Here is a 20,346-nt window from a genome sequence, read left to right as displayed (position 1 = left end):
TTGACTTTCACAGTTACCATGTTCTTGACCTTCTGAAATTAATATGTTGTGCTATTTAAGTAAATACACTCACAGTTGAGAACAGCCAAAGATTTTATAAGAAACGCTGCATGTCACTATGTGTTTTCAATGAATAACACCAAGAGTATTGACGTTCATAAAACTTTCACAGTATTAAAGATTTGAAATTAAATCAAAAAGCTAATTTCAAAAGGCAGTTTTTGTATCTGTTCACAACATGTTAATATTACAATTACCGTAATAAGTCATCTTCCTAATTTGGAGCTAATTATACTATTATGTAAAGTACACACGTGGGTGTAAGATACTTGTTCATGGTGTTTAATAGGTTAATATGATTTGTTTTAATAATCAAAAAGCCTTAGTTAGGAAATAACTTCAGATGTTTTATGAATAGAAACCTAGTAAACATGTGAAATTCAATCATGCATGTTAACAATTTCCACAAACAATATATAATAAACAATGTGATCAGGACATTCATCCTGTAGAGAACATTTATGCATATATATATTTAATTGGAATAAAAACTTAACTACAGACAAACTGACGGAAAGATCGTGTTGTTTTATTTGCTGTCTCTAGGAGGTTTTTGTCCTTTGATGTCGGTTGTCCTGAGATAGAAAGAAGGAGGTACTTCGAAAGTTGCTGCTGTTGAAAAAGTTGTAGCCACTCGATCAAACTAATAAACTTATATAAATACATGTATAAATTACATCCAACCATTTGTCCAGGTCAATATAAATTGCTTTGATGAACACACTCACGATCAGTAAATAGACACCTAAAAAGTTGAACCCAAAATATTCTTGGAGTAAGTCAATGTTATGCAATTACAATGCATCATTGCCAAGTTATGTAAGGAGATTTGTTTGAAACAACTTTCAATTATTATACATAACAATGTAATATTTGATGCTTTACATGAAAACAAAAGTTTTTACTATGAACAGATTACATTTTGAGTGGACACATAGCTTACCCTTTGTCTAAAAGTACACATGAACACTTACCTTTTAAGGAACAAATAACCCTCAGCCAGGTCATAGCACCGGAGACTGTCCATCCGTTGTAAATACTCCCATCGACCCCTATTTCTACCGGTCGTCCAAGCCGCTTCCATCATGGTCAGTTATCAAACAATTAGAAGTCATATTCATAATGTTTTGTACCATGTTTTTTAAAACAAGATGCAAAGACTTACCAGCGTTTATGTGAATTGAGTTTGTAAATATCAGCTGAATAGTCGTATTTTGTAGGAGCTGTGCCCGTTCGTGCACTTTCTTTAATGGGAGTTAGCAAATGTACAGACAAAAACACGATATTCTTTTCGAAATTTACATTGCACAGAAAATCATTAAATTCAAGCACTTGCATGGATATAGTATTTGATTAATTGGGGTCAGAGAAACATTAAACTGAAAAATCGTTTTTGGTCAAAATTCAATACCTGTATTTTATTGACCTGATCTTCAATTGGTAGAAGAAATTCAATAATAGGAAGTAGTTAACTGTGAAATATTAAACAAAGATATTGCAAAATGTAAATGACCAGATGCAATTGCATAAGTAACATTCAATCTACTTGAACAACAGTAAATATTTTTATCTTTCTTCAAGAAACTAACAAATGAAAACAAATAGTTACTGAATTTTTCAAACGCAGACGTTACCAAATTGTCGCAAATTGGACGTTTCTATGGAAACAGTGTCTAGTTTAGTTCAGCTGAATTAAAAAGAAGCACAGAAAAACAAAAACACTTCAGATTATTATTTGTCTTATAGTTCAAACAGGGGGCTGTTCAATGTCTAAATAATTGTATTTGAGCACAATAGATGTACATGTATATCTAACGGAAATGTTCTTGTAAATCAATGCATCAGTTTGTGAATTACTTAAAATGTTTTGCTGAAAGCAAACAGCTTCTTCATAAAAAAGGCTTGTATACATTAGAATATTAACTAGACAAGAAAATGTCGTTGACAAACCTTACCACATTGAACTCGTTGTGGATTGGTTGTGTTGTTCCTTTTTCAGATACTGAAATAAATATGGGCAACATGTTCCGGTCAAGGAATCAAAATTATAAATATTTTGTTATAAAGATGTGTTGAAAATGTGAAAAGTAGTAGGTCAAAATCTCAGTTTGTCCGAATATTAGTGAAGAATTTAGATTTTGAAATCAAATATAGCTAACCCAAGAACACTAATTTGACCTAGCTCATTTCCAATTTGAATGCCAACAACTCAATAAAAAATTTCAGATATAGAGTTTTACATGTTTGTTTCTTTATTATACTGCCACAAGACGCTTTTTATTTTTGGTTTCACAAACGACAAAAGAAAGGTTTGGGGCGATAAATGCGCTTGAGTGCAAATTATATTTAAATTGGATGATCTCTCTTAATGTGGTCTTTTGATTAATCAAAAAAGTTAAACATTTCCTTGAAATCTGAATTCTAAGTCTTACTTATGTTTTGCACAGTGAAAGCGATACATCTTAATTTCTGAATTTGCAATACACACTTACATTTGATTACTTGCTTTTATAAAACAGTACATGAAAGTATATGATATTTCAATGTAAGAGCATATTTAAACACCATAAGTTACTCGAAAATATGGATGATGTAAACTTGTATCTGTTGCCCTTTTAAAGGAAGTTGTCGGGGAATACTGAATCTGTATGTATGTGAACACTTGACATAATGGTAGAGATATAATTGCCAGGATTAAATCCTGCTATCCATTATCAAAATGTGTTATCCGCTGAAAGTGTTCAGTCTGCCTAGAAAGTATGAGTTTCCGCGGCCCATGTATTTATCAGTTAGTGACCTTAACCTTTTACCAACTGAGCTCAATGTCAATATGAGTTGTTTGCTGATCGTCACCAACCAGCTGACCAAGTTAAGTTTCTGAATCCGAGTATTCTTCAGTTATTGATCGGAAGCAGATTTTCAGCTCAAAGTCATTACAACCTTTACACTTGATACACAGACCTCACTAATGTAAATATAATTATTGTGCTGGTCATGACCAACCTGACCACAAATTCTCAGGCCCAGGGCGTAAGTGTTTGATCGGAAACCACGGTGACAGATGGAGGGTCAAATTTCTATATGCTGCCCTTAAGGGGCATACAAATCGATAAACAATAGTAAATAGAAGAATAGTGTGATTTGGGCTGTGTTATATTTAGAACACATTAAAAAAATATGTTCAATTATTGCAATGAAATTTAGACTCTTTGCAGGTTTTGTAAAGAACTGACAACAATTTATAAGCTCCAAAATGCATTTCTAGTTTGCCACCGCTGGGATTTGAACCCAGAACTCTTTCTACATGGTAAGAAGTATTTTTCTTGAAACTACAGAGGCTGTGTTAAGAGAAGCATGGAGCAATGTGCCTGAAATGCTTTATTTCATACTAGAAAAACAACCGAAAAGTTCCTTGCCATCATGTACGAAAACTATCTGGATTTTAGCTATATACCACTTTTTCAGAAATTAATTTTATTCACATCATTTGCATCTTGTTACTTTTTATCTTTAAAGAAATGACAATTTCAAATCCAGATGATATATTAGTTATTTTGTTCAAGATTTTGAATACAGTCACACGATTTTGATTACCATCATGTCATTATGTGTGAAAGCAGTGTTTACATAAACCTATTAACAAAAAGTATTTTTCACTTTATGGAGTTGGTCAGTTCATGTATATTTAGAGAAATTGTTGAGGAACTGGTTTAATAACAAAATTTTCAACATTCTAACAGTCTCCGTTTGAACTTATAATATCAAGCAAATAACGGCAGTTAGGTTGAACGCCAGACGATATGGGGCCATACTATACTAGGTGGTTCCACAGCTGGCATGCTGGATCATTAGCTGTCCATGCGGTGGTGTCGTTAGTTGGCCTATTTTGCTCTGTTTTTTATTAAATATCTATATCATGATTGATACAATAAAATGAAATTAAACATGGCCATGTTGATTGAGTAAAAAGTATTCAAAACAGTAATAGTCATTGTTTACACAATGGGAACGTTGTTTGTTGTTTGCTTTAAAGATTAGGAAGTAAGCTAAAAATCCAAACTGTTTCAAATCGGATCATCTGATTGTTTCAACCTTGCACAATATCAGTTGAACTATTTGGCTTAAAATCTTCATCTAAAACAAATACAGGTACAATTTAAACAGTTTCATCTGGAAGGTCCAGTTTGGCGTATTCCCTTTCTTTTCTAAATATCAATTATAAAGAACAATTTTATAAAAAAGTGTGTTTATACATATACTTACATCTAAACTATAAACTATAGAACAAAGCATTACATGGGAAGAATTCTCAAAATATGGCACACTTCTCAATGGTACAATGTTGAGTTTGTGTGCATCCGACTTAATCAGATTCCTTTTTTATTTATTTTCTGTTCCATATTCATTTTCAAGTTTTTGATTATTTTCCATTATCATTTTCCCCAAATATGGAAAATTCTCTAATTGGAGTTTGCCCAAACCCCGCGAGAGACCAAACAATCCAATTGATGGCCGGGAGAAATTTATTTTGGAATTAAAATGTTCATACTTCTACAATTATTTTTAAATGTTATTGAAATAATTTCATATTGTTCATCCAAACTTAATATGCACCACTTTGAAGATGATATATTTAATAATATTAACATATATTTTCAAATAAACCGGATTTGCAAACTTATACCAAATGCTGTTTCAAGATTATGATAAAAAAATATAAAGTTTTACCATCACACTTCATGCCCTCATTTACAATGTATAGGAACTATCCGAGCAAACATGTTTTTTTCTGTTGTTTGTACTCTCTGCCTCCTTTCTTGCTTCCGCCTCCTGATAACTGACAATAGAGTGCTGAAATTGAAAATGCGTATCTTTGAATCATGTACATGTCTGATTTATTCACACCATTATCATAATATATGACATATGACAGACATAAACGCTAGAATTTTTCAAAAATGATATGGTCTTTAATAGTCATACACATCATTCATTTTTGATCCCTTATAACCAATTACATTTATACAAAAATGATTAATATTTGAGTTAGATTGAAGACAAAGTAAATGAAGTAAAAAAGGCCATGCTGCAATTGGCAGGTTATTAATCTGAACTGAAATATGGTGTCAATAAACATGTACAACCAAGTTTTATTTAGACCGCCATAAGTTATCCCAATACACATCACAAACGCTCCAAACAGCATATAATAATAGTAATTCACATGCAGTGTGTGTATAACTAAACAACATAACTCTAACCATTTGCAGAATGGAAATCATAGCTTCCTTCTTTAACACCCTTGACAAGTAACACTCTGCCAATCTGTCAGGAAGTGAAAGCAACATTAATTTTAGTCAGACTTGAATATTTCAAGTTACTTGAAAAAGGAGGCCTTATTTGCATCTTGATCAATTAATCCTTATATCTAATTTCACAATTTGTTTATCTTTACATGTCTCAAACCAAGTAGATTTTTCTATGAGCTATAAAAAATCAGCATTGACCTCAATTACAAAGGTATATCATAGTTGAGTATTTCTTACCCAAACTCTTCATTGAACAAGTTTCCAAACTCTCTGCTTATAACATCAATATTGTAGTGGCTGCTGTAGAATTTATCCTGACTGAAAATAACTATGACATAAATTGACGTGTATACAAGTCAAAACCATATTTTAATAAATAATTTTACCACTAGTTTTTGACATGTTTTTTATACTTTAACACATGTATGGTCAATCATTCAGAAATAATCATGCCATTAAATTTCTAAGAACAATTGTACATGAGTACAGTATTAACTTTTTCTTCACTTAATTACAGTTATAATTTTGCGAATAAAATAGGTATGAAATAAGTATAGAAAAAAAATAAATATCTGGCTTACTCCTTTTTATTTACGAAAATATATATATTTCAGAGATTAAAACTTATAACTTAAATGTTTCCATCAGTTTCCAAGAACATTGCTTAAAACATTATCGAACGTTTCAAGGATCTAGCCGATAATCTATTAACCTTGCTATTTGACGATCAAATCAGTGAGCCCTTTGGTCCATTATTCGGAAACCTTTTGTTTATCGTTTACCATTAATACAATATCTGTCCTCTATATTGTGTTTTCAAATGACTCAACAGACAGTATACTACTTAACAATTCAGTAATAGTCAAAGGTATTGTAGTTACATCATTACTGAGTACACATGCATCGATAAACGTATTACAGTTATTCCACAGGCCAGGACTTTACGAGTGCCATCTGAAATAGAACAGTAATTCCATCATTCCATACACAGGTATGCTATGAACTTATTTTGAATGCAATGCAGAAATCAAAATATTTGCATTGTGTATTACTTCTAGCCATGCATCACACAAGAAGGTGATGGAGCCATCTGCAGGTGTTACATCAGGATCACGGCAAATGCACCCAGGATGTAACCTCAAACCAATTTATATCACACTCCCAGTATTGTCAGTAATAACATTTGAATTGAATTTTAAATCAATATTCAAAAGCAAAAAACAATGAAGTCAGATGTTTTTACCAATTGACAGAACTATTCTGATATTTTCTGTTTCATTAACGGTATTATACCTTTCATCAGTGGGTTATATGCATAAACAGCATGCTGGCGTCTGTTCTGTCAGCATGTGTGGGCCTACTGGCTTATTTGGTCCTCTACTGGTTTTTTGTTGGTAGTCCTCTTATCAAAATGTGTTTTTTTACCTCTGAAAGAAATGACATTTTACTGATATAATAATTTCACAAGTGCATAATAACTAATTATATTTTTAAAACATAACCAAAACATATCAGTAATACTAATTTGGTGAATAAAATATGCAACTGCCCTTCAATATAGTCAGATATCAAAGTTACCTTTGGCACTTTAAGCAAATTATACGCGCCCCTATGTCGACTGTCCTTCTGACACCTTTTGGACTTCGGGCAAATGTCCTGCCAGCATCATTTTGCTTTTTTGTTGTATGAGCATCGGCTGCAATCGGTTGGTCTATCAGGGAATCCTGTGGGATTGGAATACTATAATTTCAACATACAATGTTGAAAAACTATGTAGACATATACATCAAATAACATTGCGGCTTTGTATTACATTTCTGTATTTGAATAGATAGTCAGATGGTTATTGGACTTAGAAAATAACTCTGTTTTTTTCTGATAGACTGAGGAAAGTAGTTCTCTGCAATTTCTGTGCAATAAATCACATGCCACTGTTATATATGAAACACTAATAAATAACAAAATCTACAATTTAACGAACGGTAAAACTCTACAAAACACAAAACCTTACATTTCTTGATAGTTGGATTGTTGTGTTGGTAGCCCTGTCTTGTTGTCTTAGTATCTGGGGCTAAAATGTGTTACAAATTATGATTTGTGGAGGTATCAGTTTTTTCACTAGCTTCTTTCACTATTACAAGTAGATTGAATGGGCTATTGCATACAGATCGGAACAAAATACGTCATAAATAATAGTTAACACACATTTATAGTCATATCTGATTAGGGTTTAGTTGAAGGCCATCTTTCACCTAAAATATAAACAATCATTGCATACAAAATAAAAGAATATAATTTGCTAGACACCAAATAATTTATTTGATACTATATTATCTGTAATAAATGTTAATTGTTTTTGTAAAATCTTAATAGTAAATCTATGTTTGCTTAATGTGTCCAACCTCATTAGCTACTTGTTATAAAGGAAAAACAATGCATCATCAAATGTTCTATACATCAAAAAGTACATATTGTAAGCTACCCAGCAGTTCATTCTGCAGAGAGTGTAGCGGAATCTCACCCAATCTCTCAGTCCTTTAACATCTACTTCAACACAGTAATTGGTGAAATGATAATACCTACTACAATCAGCGCATGGAATCTGCAACCGTTAGCTATGTACTAGAAAACATAAGTAAAAAAGAAGAAATAAGTGAAGGCAATAATATTCTTAAGCCAAAATTACTTTATCAAAAGGACAATTAGTGATAGGTACACTATTCCAGTTGTGTATGATTACCGTTTCAATACCATCATCCACAGTCACACACTTGGGGAAGCACCAGTTAGGAACACTAAACTTGATAAGGCTAAGCAAGTTTAGGTTTTATCTGTCAAATAATAACATACAGATTTAACTGCAAACAATAATTGTTGTTTCCAAACACCCCTTCGAAAACTCCACTTAAAAGAGAGCTTAGTTGAAGATAGATAATATTAAAGAAGGGGTACAACAGGTTTTTCTGATCTTTTCTGTTTCATTAACGGTATTATATGAGTACACCTTTCATCAGTGGGTTCTGTGCATAAACATCATGCTGACGTCTGTTCTGCCAGCATGTATGGGCCTACTGGCTAAACTTGATAAGGCTAAGCATCATTTTGCTTTTTTGTTGTATGAGCATCTGCTGCCATCGGTTGTTCTATCAGGGAATCCTGTGGGATTGGAATACTATAATTTCAACATACAATATTGACAAACTATGTAGACATATACATCAAATAACATTGCGGCTTTGTATTACATTTCTGTATTTGAAAAGATAGTCAGATGGTTATTGGAGTTAAAAAAATAACTCTCTTTTTTCTGATAGACTGAGGAAAGTAGTTCTCTGCAAACTTCTGTGCAATAAATCACATGCCACTGTTATATATGAAACACTAATAAATAACAAAATCTACAATTTAACGAACGGTAAAACTCTACAAAACACAAAACCTTACATTTCTTGATAGTATCCACGTTTGCTTAATAATAAATCCACGTTTGCTTAATTTGTACAGCCTCATTAGCTACTTGTTATAACTGAAGAATGTTTTGTACATCAAAAAGTAGATATTGTAAGCTACCTAGTAGTTCAATATGCAGAGATTGCAGCATAATCTTACCCAATCTCCCAGTCCTTCAACATCTACTTCAACACAGTAATTGGTGAAATGATAGGATCTACTACAATCAGCGCATGGAATCTGCAACAGTGAGCTATGTACTAGAAATCTTTGTTTAAAAAAGAAGAAATAAGTGAAGGCAATAATATTTTTCAGCCCAAATTACTTAAACAAAAGATAAATTTATGGTACACTATTTGTGTATGATTACCGATTCAATACCGTCATCATTCCACACTTTGGACAGCAACAGGTAAGAACACTAAACTTGATCAGGCAAAGCAAGTTTAGGTTTTATCTGTCAAATAATAACATACAGATTTAACTGCAAACAATAATTGTTGTTTTTAAAACACCCCTTCGAAAAGTCCACTTAAATGAGAGCTTAGTTGAAGAAAGATAATATTGAAGGAGGGGGTATATCGGTTATTATTTTCAAAACGCTGATATGACATGTACTAAGTTTTAATAAATTTGAATTAATTAAAGTAATTTAATGAGTAAGTGTCTGAACAATGTTTGCATTATAAAAATGTAGCTCTGCAAATAAAGTACCACAAATCATGCAAGTTAATACCACTATCTATCTCTGTACCAAGTTTCAATTGCTTTAAGCAGTTTTTAAGCAAGAGTCTGTGCAGATAACTCTGAAAAAGAGTGCCATATAGTTACAATTCTTGCAGCACACACGACTTCACATCACTATTAATCAAATATAAGTTCCAAGTGTTATTCAATTCTTTCCAGTAGTATTTGTGTTTGATCCGGGCAAAAGAAAATGATAATATTAAAGAAATTGGAAAACAATAATGGCAAATACAGTATGTTTCCCTTTCATATGAAAATGTGTTTCGTTTCCCTTCATATTATAGGTTGTACACATACAATTTTTCTTCCATTCAGTATGGTGCCTTTGTTAGTTTGGAATCTCTCTATAAATACTAAATCTAAACATATCATTAATATATCTTCGAATACCATAACGTTCTTCGCCAATTCCGGCCTCATTATGTTGTGATTAGCCATGTTGATAAGTGCAAAGCGTTCAGCAGCACCCGTCATGTGTTTCTAAGCAAACTTAACAATATTATTTTCCAAAAAAATGAATTACTTGTTCAGAACATTATCGAATATTTCAAGAAACTTACATGAATTACACAAGATATAACTTAAAAATAACTTAAAAATAAAAAGGTCTTTATGTCCCTGGTTTGATCAGAGTGGTTGCACAGAATCTGATGTAAACAGTTACTAAGTTATTACTGAATATGAGATTGACCAACACGAGTTTGAGCTTCAAGATGTAATCACAACGACCAATAAATATTATTAAATTATAATTATATGTGACCCAAGTTACAATATAGAATATCATGCCATCATTGATATATTTTTGCACATTGTTTGCTTCGGAACTCAGTGGTTACTAAGGAAGCTCGCTGGTATTAAAGAAGAATTTATTTCTAAGGAAAGGTTTTTTTTAACAAAATTGCCCTTGCACTATGAGATGTCGTTTGAAACAACAGCTCACAGTGATGTACAACTCATGATAACATACAGTAAACAACCCTTAAATATCACAATAAACTTTTCTTGCTTAAGTGATTAAAACATCAACATTTATTACTCAATATTTGTTTTACCTTCAGCAGCTGCCAGCTCATTTTATTTTTCTTCTAAAGAAATAACAACACTAGGCTCTCCTGCATACAGGTTTTGGGTCAATGTGTAAACAAATCTTCAAGTGATCGAATTACTTATAAACATTCCTGTAAACTGTCATCGCTCTACATAATAACACCTTTCAGAGTTTAGAGTTATGCTAGACACAAAACTAATGCTTCATTCAGATCTACACTTCATGGTTATGATATTTCATTCCAATCTCTGATCTATGTGGAAGGCGTTTACTCCGCAATATTGTATATAATAATGGAGACAAACTGATTAACAATAGTTATAATATTAAATTTCTAAATTAAGTCTGTTTTTAAAAGTCAACATAGTCGAGCAAGAAAAGTATTCCCTATCAGCCTTTGTGAATAAATACATTACAAAATGCATATACCAATTAGTGTAACATGTTTAAATTTGGCAGAACAATGGAAAGATGTATACTAAACTCTTTCTTTATTTTCTTTCAACGCGATAATATGACTCTTACATGTATATACAGAACCTGTAGGAGTATACATATATATACAAAACGATATAATTGTTATGAGTATACATCTGCCTGCTTTCCCAATCAAGGCATCAATTGTTGGACCAGACATCAACAGGTCATCATCTTCTACAGGTTTAAATAACACTCATTATTTTTCAATGTCTAACACAGCACTCTTCTTCTTCAGCAAATTTTCAGGAAGGATTTGACATAGCTTTAATCAAAATGCATAACAATAATCGTAATGTAATTCAATATAGATATGTGTGATGGAATTTAAAGAACTAGTCAAACATGAGGTACTTCTTCAAAGTTGTATTAAAATAATAATAAATTTATTACTTGTACTGAAGTTTTCTAGATGATGTTATGTCAATGATTATACTTAAAAAAAAAACATACCATTTCATATACTAGTAAAAAGGCCAACGCCCTCAAAGTCAGATAGATAGAGATGACCCTTAGGTTACAAATTTTACTTATTTAAAGCAATTTATCTTCTGATTCATCTAACAACATTAAATGTTAATGATGTAAAAGTTTTAAAGCTGTAATGATAAATAATATCAGTATCACCTGTTTTGTTAACAGACACGGTCAGCACACTATCCTGAGGGATAATCTTTACACCAGATGATACATGAGTTTTAGCCTTCACAGCAGTCTTCAGAACTGAAAATGATAACATAAATGTAACATATTTATCACCATAAAAAGGCCATAGATGGTCGGAATTGCTTACCCTCTTTAAAATTACACCTTGATTACAGGGAAAAAAGACCATGAAATGATTTAAATGCAAATTAAATTTGATATTTGTTTGAACAAAATAAAACAGTAGCAATGGTCATCATTAAATTTTCATGCTTGTGTAATGTAAGTCAAAAATTATTTTTACAATGGAATAAGCATTTGATATATTTACTCAACAGCCTGAACCAATAGAAGATTTTCAAAGATTATTTTGGGTTGTAAATGCACTTTCGCCAGATACTGACACATGCACCTGCCCTAATAAACTCCTAGTATAATGCATCAACTTATTTATAAAATTTTGCCCCGAAATACTGTGTTTTCTTTTCTCACCTCGTTTCTTACGCATCTTGAGAGGCACATGTAACAACAATAATGGTCTCATCCTTCTTATGGTGGGCCTATTAACTGATAGCAGATCGACATAGAAGTCTTCATCATCAACTTTGTCTTAATCAAAAGCAAAATATTTCTTATAGAGGCGGCCCAAATCTTACTTATTTGTTTTACTTCTTCGTGGACTTTCAATCCGTCTCAACATATATAATTTCAAAATGTGAAAGAAAAACATGCTTAAATGTGGGAGGAGTTGTGCTTCAAAATCGCACACATTATATGTACTGACAAAAGCGCCCACTCGCAAAATATGCCTACCCATTCATAGGACAACAAATGGTGTGACAAGTGGTTGTTGGTTACGCCAAATTTAGAGTGTAGTTACTGTAAATCAAAGTCTGTTTATCTGGAATGATTGAGATAACGTGACTGGTTATCAATTACGGACTGAGATAGTCTTTCCATAAATATTATGACCAAATTTAGTGATGATTAGACAAAGGCTCGTTAAGTTATTGATCAGACCACAATGAATGTAGCTAATATCTATTAATAAAGGGCGTAACTTTCGAATGTCTGAAGCAATATGTCTGGTTATCGAACGTGCTCGGGGCTATTATGACCATTCATATGTACTCCGTTTACATTTGGTAATGATTGGACAATGAATATCATTAAGTAAGTTACCTTATGTAGCGTTCCGGAAGGAAATTTAGTAGTGACCATATTGTTCAATGAGCCCATAGTATAGTTGGCCAAGTAGTTCTATTTAAACTCCTTTGCTGCCTTTCCAGACCATTGGTAGTGTTCACCCCTCACAATCAAAATATGTCTGACGCATCTCTGCAAACCATAGTAACTATTCAATTGACTATCATGCATTGTAAACACAATATTAAAAAACTTATTCTGAAATTTAAATAACCTGACATATACAAGGTACTGTGAATTGTTTATGGGCAACTACATGTCATGTGCAAGTTGCCACACAATGTGTCCATGTTACATCATGGTACATCCACTTTTAAGGTAAATATAAACCACTGGTCTGAAGCAAGAATTTAAACCTATTTGATTAACAGGTATCTGTGGTTCTGTTTTAAAATCAAATTATTGTTAGTCACCCAGTGAAACTGCAATTTTCAAGTATTTCCTTTTTTCTTAATTGCAAGGGTCACATGCTCCCTTGGAATCACTTAAAAGTGCATTTATGAGAAATTGTTATCTTAATGTATCTATGTAATAATTTGTTTTTATTTCATGTTTAAAATATAAAATACATGTACATAAAAATTAAATAAAACATATTTTTAAGTTTTTTTTAAATGTTAGCAGTCACCATCCCATTTGATTTGTGGAAGGCACAGTGATTATTTGTTTCGGCCCTTTTTGGGGCCAAAATGCCATGCCCCTCTTGATATAGTATATATGTATACCCAGGTAAAAACATCCCTTTAATATTTTTTGGAGCATTGACCTCTTAACATTAATCAAATGTAGGAAAATCGTGCCATGCATGAAAATGTTGATAGGTTTCTTAAATACAAGGTATAAAAAGAAGTAAAACATTATATGAATCAACTTATGCTTTTTCCCCTGTTTGCCAACATGGCGTAATTTTTCCCCTATCACAGGGTTAAAAGTGGGAAAAATACTGGGCCATTTAAGCGCTTGTCGCAATTATCCAGTCGTAAAAAATTACATCTTACCATTAGTTCATTCCAATAGTATAGTTACTACATTTAAAACTGTTTCAAGAGTTTTGTTATGAGCATTCGTGGATTTTGATATTTAAAAAAAATGCATGGAGTCACAAAGCAAAACTGCTTTCAAGCATAATATAATTAAACATTGCGTCTTTCAATGACTATTTTGTAATCATTACCTAGGTATAGCATCAAGACATTAAGACGGACACTTCAAAGTGCTTTCAAGTTAATAATATGTCAAAATTATCAGCTTTCTCCTTTTCTTGTAAAAGACACATAATTATGGCTGTGGGAGTGAATATTTGCAAAGACCTATAAATTCTTAATTTTTAGAATATTGCTTCAAATGCAGATTTAGTTTACTTGGAAATGCAATAAAATAGGTTTCAAAAAAACAAGAAAGATTACAGGGTTATCTGCAAGTTACTAAGTCGACATCTTTCCCATATTTGTAATATTCTCACCTAAGGTCACTTAATTCCTCCTGTTGTTCAAGCATCAGGATGCTTGCATCTGATATGGTGCTCTTATCGTCACTTACATTATTGCGTCCGAGTGATTGAGACTAGGAGTGACGTGTTTCCTCCAAAGTTAGTTTTCTATACACTTACGAGCAGGCAAGTGTTATGGGAAACGAAATCTAGTTTTAGGGATTCGATTTTTTGATTAACGTAAACCATTCTGAAGGTTGGTGCAAAAGTCCAGTTACCGGTACCCGGTATTCGCAATCATTCCTGATAGTATTGTTATAGTTAAAATTATAATAGTACAATCGCTGTTTTAGAGTTATGATTATGAATTATATTTCTTACTTTTCCGTAACTTTAACCTGAATGCCTTCATGATAAGATAAGATAAGATAAATTGTATTTCCAATCAAGGGTCATGTTATATGGCATGTAAATCACAGTTTACATAATGCAGAAAATAAATTGAAACAATAAGGTTACATATTTAGTAAATTTAAATAAGGCTTCATTTTGATATTTTAAACACAAATAACATAAACTCATTTGGAAAATTAATTTACACCCTTCATAGTTTGTAGTTATCCAAATCGGATCCAATTATAGATTTGGGGCAGATAAGGAAATAATACCAAACTGGATCCCTTTTAGTCAGTGAGGCTACACATTTAAAAAAAATCAAAAATCAAATTAAATGATTTAAACTGCCCCTGTACAGTTAACACGCACAGTGGTCATACTGCTTGCAGCCATCAAAACTGGAACCAATCTAATTATGATCTACCAATTACATTCATTTTACGAAAACTAAGTCCCTTATTGCCAACAGCACGGAGAACTTAGTATGGTTTGCAGGGGCGTAGCTTGACGAAAGTATATGTGTAGGCCACTTTCTGAGGAGGGGGGGGGTCACGAAGGCATGCATCCCCGGGATTTCGTTTTAGCTAGGTGGTATTGGGTGCGTTTTAGCGTATATTTCTTTGTTGTAAAAACGTTAATGAGAGTAACGATATCAATATGTTTTACCTTAAATAAATGTTTTATGTAATGAACAGCGTCAAAGCGCAGAATACTGGTATGCAAATTTCGACAAATTATATACGTAACATTAATGTGTATGAATGTGTATTTTAGTGAAAAGGAAAACGATAGATTTGAAATCCCTGGTTTCCGATATATTAATTAAGTTTTAATTGCAGATTCGGTATTTTTTTTATTTTTTTTTATTTTTTTGAAAATTGTGTAGGCCGCGGCCTACAGGGCCTATAGGAAACTACGCCCCTGGTTTGGTGCGGTTTGCAGTTATCAAAACTGGATCCCATAAAGTAATACTATACCCGTGATATGCATTCATTTAACCATAACAACATTCCTTTAAGGCAACTGCACGCAGTACTAAGTATGGGTACACGGTTTGAAATTCTCCAAACTGGATCCAATATAGTAATGATATACCCATGACATGCATACATTAACCCAAACTTCATCCCTTAAAGTCAGCTGTCCGATGTTATATGGCTCATCAAAACTGGATGTCATATTGTACTAAATATTTATCATAGAAAACAATTTTAACGTAAACCCTGTCCCCTTTATTCAACTGTAAGTTTTAATATGCGTTCATGGCTTAAGAGTGATCAACACTGGATCCCATATTATTATGCAATAACCGTTAAATGAACTTTACCCAAACTGTATCCCTTATAGCCAGCTGAAAGCTGTTATAAGGATTCACCTTCAAGACGAAGTTATAAAAACTTACTTTGAAGTGATATTTTAAGAAAAGGCAATTTACCAAAACTTTAATCAACTGTCCAACTTCATATTTTGGAGTTATCAAGACCGGGTCCCATATACATGTAGTCCTAAATATATTTATACTGGAAAACGATTTAAACCTAAATTGAACTCCTTTTAGTTAACTGTTCATTTCAATATACTTCCATGGCGTGGGTAAATTAAAACTGAATCCCATATAGTAATGCTATAAAACTGGATTCTTAATTACCTTTCCATTATCAACTCTGCAGGGGTGAAGCCGACATTGAGAGGAGTAGACATATACTCTAAAATAGCTATCAAAGGGTGATATTATGACTTTCACTAAGATTTACTTGCAGAGTTTGACATAAATTTCTACAAAGCCAAATCTGATGGGTGGTTTTATGGAACACCAAATCTTAAATATTTGAAGACCTCTTCAAATAATTAGGGACCTCTTCAATTGAACTAAAGAGGTGTCCAATTGAATTAATGATATCAACAATTGAATAAGACACCTCTCCAAATCAATTGGAGACCTCTACAATTAAAGTGAAGATATCTCCAACTCAACACATTTGAACAGGTCTCCAATTCAATTGTTGCGGTTTCTAAATCAATAAGGGACCTATATAATTCAATTGTAGATATATCCAAATCAAAGTTCTTAGTTTGTGGTTTTATATCATGATTTCCCCCTCTATTACGTCCGAATTTGAAGCGGACAGAAATTTGAATTTATGAAGTCCAATCTTTTATTGTGTATTGAGAACATCTATGTGACTCATTTTTGCCATGAGTATTTTGAAATATCATTAAGATGCAAGTGTTCGTTTGCGTTTGAGTCGCCATTTTCTCGAAGCAATCTGTACACATCAAATCTTTTGATATCCGTTAAAAGTAGATCAAGCTTACCATGGAGACGTTTGCGACATTAGGCGTTTAACTGTATAGAGTTTAATGACAATGCTGAATGATTAAATCGAAACTCTACAGCCAAATAAAATGTTTGTTTTAGTGATAATTTCGTATTTATTCACTATTGCTAAAGGTAGCAGAGAACATTTAAACAACTACACAGATGCAAAAGTGAGTTGCCATAATCAGGGAGGTCTTATTACACAGAAATTGCTTAAATTCGATGGATTAATCAATATAACATGTGAACTTGGTGTAAACAACGGCGTGTTAAAGGATGGGGAATCTGTATGGGTACAAGGGAAGGCTCTAACTGGACCATATATAGCTCTTTATACTTGCATGAGGTTTAGCAGCCAGGATAAACATATTTTTGCAAGGAGCAGGACATTTCAGTCAAACATCCTTTACGAATGCAGCGTGTTTTGTGACCAGATATTACACTCAACTGGATATCTTGGGATTTACAAAGATTCGTGCTTCTGTATGTATTATTCTTTTAGATTTCCACATACACCGGATTGTCTAGAAATTGAATTCATGGACATAAACAATGGGATAATCATTTTCAGACTGATTGGAAACTTGGCATTTGATGTCCGATCGCAATCATCAAATTTCAACTGCCTTGGGGCTTCGTTTCATGGTGGAAACACATCGTACTTTAACACTAAATGTTCATCTACGTTATATGGAATATGCACGCAACGTGTTGATAGTGATCTAAGTAACAAATGTTTACCTAGGGCTAGGGTAGGAGAATTTTGTTTCAACGAACAAAAAAGTACCTTTCTTGAGCATTACCGAAACTGTTGGCTTTACAACGGAACCCTTATACCTTTTAATTCAGGCATGACAGATTATTTTAATTCTTCGGTAATGGTTGGCAGTTTTCGACCTTTCAAAGTTATTGTGGATGATGAAGAAAACATGGACAATGTTCCTTGGTCATGTTTATCAATCACACTGTTCAATAAAACCACATATCTTGAGACAGAAAACTGTAGTATTGAAAATGCATTCATTTGTATGGATGATCTACAAGAAGCATCTAACCAAGAAAAATCTGAGACAACATATGGTGAAACAATACTCATTGTGCTGATTAATGTACTGGTTGTTTTTGTAATTGCTAGTGGTGTTGTATTGACTGTATTGCGGCTTCTAAAAGGTAAAAAACAACCCTCAGATGGATCTGCTAAAAATGGGACGACAAATGGAGAGGAAATTGCATTAAACGTTCTAGTCGAGTATAAGCAGTAATTTACAGTCTTACCTCAACAACAGAATGCAACCAATCAAAGTTTGTTCCAGAAGCACACCAGAACATTATACTTATACAAGTATTTACATAAAGAATAAGGTGATCTATTGTTGCATATAACTGGTACAAACTTGATAACGTTTGCAATTGTTTCATGGTTAACAAATATTTTTTGCGATAATAATCTACCTTTTTAGTTCATATTCGCGAAACGTTTTCGAAAGATAAATATCATAAGACTAGAAAATCATAACTGCCCTTTTCTTACCTTTTCATGCTGTACAACACTAACAGGTTATCTTGTTATAGTTTGCGCATTCCGCAGAAAAACTGAACATACTATTGGTATTTCTTACTAATTGTGTGTAAGGTGTTTTAATTATGTCTAGTGAAATATGTTTTAATTGTGTTCAGCATCTTTTTTCTCTATATGTAGTTCGTTATGTATTATTGTGTTAATCGTTGTCGTTTGCTCCATGCAGTAGTTTATTTTCAATTATGTGCATCGTGATCTTTGGCTCTGTGCAGTAGTTTACTTTTTTATTTTTTCATTATGATCGTTTTTATTTGTAGGTGTTTATTGCTTATTCGTTCTAACGATCTTTCGCATTGTGTTCTGTTTACTTTTCGGATTTTTAGAGCTTATTTCTTGGAGGTGTAACTAAACCGCGGGGGGGGGGGGGTGCCACATCTAGGATTATGTTTAAATAAAATCAAGCTTTGTATGTCGCTAGCGAGAATGATACATTGTAAGAATAATAGCAGAAACTAATCGGACGAATTGTTTTGAACATTTGGCCGGGATATGCAAGATACATTAACAAAATATATCTAGCATGGTGTCCATGAACCTGTTTTGGGTTTTGATTATCTTGCATCAGCGAGGGCTCCGGGTGAAAATATATTTGGTCAGTAAGTAAGGTGCGGGTGGAAAGACTTAAATGAAGTTTTTGTTAAATAAATCGGAAAACATACCAATGTTTAGTAAGTTATATTTTTTGTAACATCTTTTTATAAATGAAGTTAATTTACATTAAATAAAGTCCTGATAGATTAGTTAAGGCAATTTTTGATGGGTGTACAACCTCAGAGCATTTTTTGTAACTTTAAGTATCTTAATGTCAATAAAATACTTTGCGAACCTTTATTTGTTATGTTAATTGAATTATTTTGATTGTCATTGTGTATATGATGTATGTCTTTGGATTATTGTGTTTTTGTTATTTCAGATAACCGTTCCTTTACGTACAATTGCGTTACGTTGTGCCCATTTCGTCCTATTATGCTTAATTAGATTGCTGATTGACTGTTTGATGGTGTAGAATAAATGTAAACGAGTGTATTGAAAAAGGAATTCCAGTTTATTTATGTGAGAACATTCCACGGTTAAGTGATTTGAAACCGCGACAGGGGATCCCAGGTGTAGCAAAGGGGTATGCAAAAAAGAGGGAATTTAGAAATTATTTATATTATTATGTTTATTACTATACAATAATGTGTGGCTTTTTAGTGAAGAATCTTAATTCATTTCACCCATTTTCATAGAAAGACTATGATAACACGATCTTACACTAAATTCAACACATATCCAACATTAATTTCATCATATATCAATGTAAGTGGCAAATGTCCTAATCGTCCGAAAGTGGAAAAGAGTGATTAATAACAGACGACTTTTTCATCTTGGCACCTTATCCCAGCATACCAATTTTGTATTTTTGTGCAGAAACGACACATAACTGTTCCTAACGCCTCTATAATCTGCACTCTAGACGTTTTCTATGTACAAAATGAAGGTATTTAATTATAAACGTTGAAGTTTTAGCGAAATGTAATTTACACATGCTTTTGAAAACTTGATTAAAATCTGGAAGGTTAAGTTATTTGATTTAGTTTTAAAACAGTGTTTAAAATTTCTTCTATTATTCTTATGAATACGTCCTTAAACATTAAATTGATATGAACGAACATTAAATTGAAAGGTAATTTGAAA

The 20,346-nt window shown here is 32.6% G+C and overlaps 1 long non-coding RNA gene across 2 annotated transcripts; it reads right to left on the bottom strand.

Moving 5' to 3' along the window:
- Positions 1-369: 369 nt before the first annotated feature.
- On the bottom strand, positions 370-13,071 carry LOC128237062 (uncharacterized). 2 transcript variants are annotated; one of them, XR_008261493.1, is made up of 12 exons: positions 12,922-13,071; positions 11,722-11,817; positions 8,979-9,059; positions 7,381-7,440; positions 6,948-7,093; positions 6,663-6,796; positions 6,251-6,323; positions 5,607-5,687; positions 5,322-5,385; positions 4,789-4,911; positions 1,035-2,062; positions 370-635 (listed from the first exon to the last, which is right to left on the bottom strand). It is a non-coding gene; the product is annotated as an uncharacterized LOC128237062 (long non-coding RNA). The 2 variants fall into 2 exon arrangements; XR_008261492.1 differs by having other exon boundaries at positions 370-2,062.
- Between the last annotated feature and the right edge of the window lie 7,275 nt (positions 13,072-20,346).

The sequence above is a fragment of the Mya arenaria genome, chromosome 6, assembly GCF_026914265.1.
Source record: "Mya arenaria isolate MELC-2E11 chromosome 6, ASM2691426v1".
Taxonomy (NCBI): Eukaryota; Metazoa; Mollusca; class Bivalvia; order Myida; family Myidae; genus Mya; species Mya arenaria.
Note: the sequence above shows the minus strand (reverse complement) of the source record. Positions and strands in the feature narration are given on the sequence as shown.